Here is a 4,832-nt window from a genome sequence, read left to right on the forward strand (position 1 = left end):
ATACGAAGCATCCATTTCATCTCGTTCAAAATTAGCGCATCCGTGATGTATGGCAGTTACTCTGAATTTTTTTCCATCCGAATACTTTTCGAAAAACAATTCTGCTCCTCCACCCAACGCAGATACTTCACTTGCGACCAGTTAAAACAGCGTTTCGATTCTATGCCTATGAAAATTCAAGATCGAGAGAGCAAATGAAAAGTTATTGGAATAATTATAAATACTAATGCTATGGAATACATCGAGCGCGCGTCGAATAGAATCCCATTTCGAAATGAATAATTCTTCTCTTTTCATATCATAGCTAATCTAGTAATACAGGTAAATAGGATGGTTGGAGGTGTTCGGAAATGGTAGGAGGTGGTCGGCGCTGGCAGAAGGTGATAGGGGGTGATCGAAAGTGGCCATTGATGGTCGGAGGTGGCAGGGGGAGGTAGGAGGTGTTCGTAAATGGTAGGACATTTCATAAGTTAAAATCGACGATGATCCGGTACATCAATTTTATCGTTACAGATTTTCGTTTCCCATGAGGCATAGAGTATTCAACAACGATAATGCAGTCCTTAAAATTCATCATTCATCTCTGTCTGGAAAGCTGATTCGCAAGGCGTGGTATTCTAGATATGTCAAGACTAAGCCAGCGGCACGTGTTTGCATTATTAGAAAAATACCTGTACTCTACATACACTGTTTCTAATCTTTTGCTACATTTGGTTTAATCCCCATGCTTCCACAGCACGAATAGTCGGAAATGTTTTTGATTATCCATAATAAAATAAAAGAAGTAACAAAGCTTAAATTTATTGTTAAAGCTCCAATGAATACATCAAACTGCGGTCGAATTCATTTATTATTTGCACATGACCTCTGTATATTTGATAAATTATTCCTAAATACATTGAAACATATGTATTTATAATGAAATATCATGCAATGGGCTGTGTAAACTATAAACTACAATTTCTATCAAATAGCTGCTTTTGTGTCAACAGGGCTTTGAGACTCAGTTAAGTTGGATCTCGATTTTTGCCATCGTATGTAGGACATTGGGTTACAAGAACAAATGCGAATTACGAAGAACTCCGTATTAGAGATGAGGATATTTTAGTTCAAGTATACCTATACACAGAAATCCGTATGCGAATATACTAAAACCTCTGTGTTTATTGTAAAAATCTAGTTCTAAATATGTGTATATATGTATACATGTATGTTGCGATAGTTCTCCTCGTTGGTGGTATGTTGCGATAGTTCTCCTCGTTGATTGTATCCGTAGCTCGTGTTATACGCGTTACGTAGATAAGAAGAAATAGACGAGGAAGTAACTTGACTAGTTAACTTAACATAGGTTGTGAATTGGTTTTTCTGGAACATCGGGGTCAGATGTACCCCGGGAGGGTTTTGCGCGATAATACACATCCAGATGTGCGTTAGGTAACCCTTGTAACAGTTTTTGCCAGTAAAAAGTATCACAAATTATAAAACGGTACAACATGATAGGTAGAGATACATTTTTGAGAACGGTAATGTTTTAGTAACTGCTTCTCTTCGTCACTATGCTCGATGAACGGACTTCGCCTGGTTATTAATTTCTTCGAAATCAGCTTTTTTTCTCGTGTATTTCTTTGAGCACTTTCAGCTTTTTTGTTAATAGTTCTCTTTGTTACCGAGCGACCCTCTTCTTTTGCTCATTCTCATGTTCTTGGGCCTTGTTCTCTGTTGCTTTTTGCACCAAAGCTGCCTTGTATCTCGTGTGAGTATTTCTTGCGGCATGGATAAGTGCTTTAGTGATTGGAACATTGTGTATCCCACTAGCTGCGATAACAGCATCGTAAACTTACCGTAGCACCACAGATTGTTCATGAAGATTTTCTACGAGTTTTTCTTTGTTGGTCGAAAAGACTCTTTTTAAGTTCGCATTACCATGTGATATAATGAGCAATGTTTTAATGAAGATTTTGAAATGATCGTTACCGTCAGTGTTTCTCAACGTTCTCATCAAAAAATGAGCAAGTCTTCCTTCAGGCCTGTTATAATTCTTCATTATATTTCTTTCAATATTTCCTTCTCATGTAATATCCTATAAACTCTTTTCGTCGAGAAGGACCGTCTTTAAAAAAGTTATACAAGGCTCTCAAAAAATCGATGATTTCCTAACCAGTACCGCAAATCCTAGCTTGGAATGCACAATGCAGCGAATGAATACCGAATCAACCGACATCAAGAAGTTTCAGGTCATCATTCTCAGATTTAATGTCCTCCTTGAGAAGCCAAAAAATTTGAAATTGACATGTGAGCCGTCCATCGATGCATGTAGAATCTTTTCAAGATCGTATCCATCTATGGCTCTTTTGAAAGCCTTCAACAAATCTTCTTCAGTCGTATGTTCCAGGAAAACAGACGTCGGGTACCTCGACGTACTTACTTCATTTTTTTCTTTGTGCCAATATCTCACAATGCGATGCATTTGTTGTTTCTGTGCAATCTTGTTAAGGCTTTCGCAGAATTCTAGTACATAAGTATCACATGACTTAGTGATATCATATAAATTGTTGTTAAAGTAAGGCGCAAGACCAAGGTTAATTACATACGAAATTTTAAATTTACTGAGTTCTAATTTTTGGACTTCATCAATTTCGGAGAAAATGTATTTGAATAAAGCCACTTTCTCTGCTGAATTACGAAACGAGTCGTGATTGAATACAGCCCCCATACACCAGATGATCTCTCTCTTCGGTAAGATACTGATCCATCACTCATTCTTTCAACATCGAATAAGAACGTATTTGTACGCATGACGAAGTATTGCTACCAGACTGATGTGCAGAGGATGCATCAGTTTCTGACCTATCAGTCGAGTTCTCACATCTCTTAGATGCCACAACTTTATTGTAAGCTGCAGACTCAGAGGATTAGATGGCCGGTGTGAAAAAAGTCTTCGGAGGCGTTGCCTAAAAATATATAAAGTTTGTTATGAAGTTCTTCGTAACCGACAGCTATCGCGTGCAAAACGTTGGTAACATACCGTCGTCAACGCGAAATTGAAAAGTTGAGAAAGTGTTGCACAAGCAATATGTAGGACGGAATTATACAATGAAAAAATAAATGCAATCAAATACATAAACGTGTATGATTTATATTTACCTGAATATATCGAATCTTTTAGGGGGTGGGGGAGGCAAGGGCAGGGACGGGAGCGGGAAGGGAAGGGGCAGGTGGGGGGGGGAGGACGAATGTTGGTGCGAGCCCGTTAGAGTCGATAGAGCAGAACCCCCCCCCTCACACGCCCGCCCCCTCCCCCTCGCGCTCTCCCACATCCGCGCCCCCTCCCCGCCCCACCTCTGCCACGACCCGCCCCGCCCCGCCTACTTCTACTCCTACTCCTACTGCTACTGCTACTCCAACTTCAACTCCTACTACTGATCCTACTTCTGATCCTACTCCTGATCCTGATCCTACTTCATCAAATATTATAAAAATGTTAAACTCACCGAGCACAAATCCTCGTCCACCTTGTTACCCTCAGCTTCCTTGTCCTTTTCCTCCTCGTCCTTCTCCTGGAATAGTAATAGTTATTTTCAGTATAAGAACACATCAGAAATATAGTGTAAGGATTATTATAATTAATCAATTAATTAATAATATCATAATTTTTGTTGGCGCATTTATAGCTACTGAATTTGTGCTTGCGCGAAAAATGAATTGAAATAATTTAATGTAAACATGACTAGTTTGAAATATGTTATATAAAATATAATTGCAATTGCCATCAAATATTATAAAAACGTTTTACTCACCGTGCACAAATCCTAGTCCACCTTGTTCTCCTCATCTTCCTCATCCACCTCCTCCTCGTCCATCTCCGACCACCTTCAACCACCGCCAACCACCTCCAACGACCTTCAACGACCACCGCTCACCACCTCGGGTTATACATCGAATACTAATAAATATTTCTAACGTTAGAACACATCAAAAATATTGTGTAAGGATCAATACAATTTGGGAAAAGTACAAATATTTTTTTTCCAAATCAATCAAGTACGATAATTATTAAGCGAAACGTTGATTGTCAGCTATTTTCATTTTAATTGGAGATAACTAACGATGCTTTGTGAAATTTCGAGTATATTTTTACTCACATTTGGACAGTACAAGAAAAATTTACCCATCATCAATTGTCGCAAAATGGCAAAGTTATTAGGTGGCAATTGAAGCGCCTCGTCGCTGGAATCTTGAATTGACAGGAAAGATGGCGTACGTAATTTATGTCTGAAATGCAAAAACTAAAATTACTTTGAATTGACATATATTTTTACCATCGATGAACTAAAAAACACAGAAAAAAAGGTTGAATCACATTCATCTCCGTTCAGAAATTTCTTTGTAAAAATCGTTACTTTTTACGTTTGAGCTCGACAACTAATATGATATCAGGGTTTCTTGGGTTATTTTAGTACATCGATAATATGATGGTGCGCGAATCGGATATAACTAGTTTTCAAACACTCGCTCGCTAAAGCTTGCTCGGGGTCGGATGCCTAGTGTAACTGGTTTTTGTGCTCGTGCGCTCGTTTACTAGTTGTCGGTGTTTTACCATGTGCGATAGTTGTAGGGGAGACTGGGGCACGATGGACTTCCCAAAAAATCCAGGCATTTGCTTCACAGTATACAGAATAAACACTGGCTTTGTGCCATGTGACGCAAACCGAATCTGCGAGTTAGATTATTTCTGTACATATAATGCTACAAATCACGTTTACACATGCATGGAAGTTTAACATATTGTGATTTCATGTCGATAAATTTCGACAAAAAATTCCACAGAACAA

The 4,832-nt window shown here is 38.7% G+C and overlaps 1 long non-coding RNA gene across 1 annotated transcript; it reads right to left on the reverse strand.

The window, feature by feature from the left end:
- Positions 1-1,107: 1,107 nt before the first annotated feature.
- Positions 1,108-3,852, reverse strand: LOC124294937. The gene is made up of 3 exons (XR_006904828.1): positions 3,798-3,852; positions 3,492-3,557; positions 1,108-2,951 (listed from the first exon to the last, which is right to left on the reverse strand). It is a non-coding gene; the product is annotated as an uncharacterized LOC124294937 (long non-coding RNA).
- Between the last annotated feature and the right edge of the window lie 980 nt (positions 3,853-4,832).

The sequence above is a fragment of the Neodiprion lecontei genome, chromosome 6 (genome assembly GCF_021901455.1).
Source record: "Neodiprion lecontei isolate iyNeoLeco1 chromosome 6, iyNeoLeco1.1, whole genome shotgun sequence".
Lineage (NCBI taxonomy): Eukaryota > Metazoa > Arthropoda > Insecta > Hymenoptera > Diprionidae > Neodiprion > Neodiprion lecontei.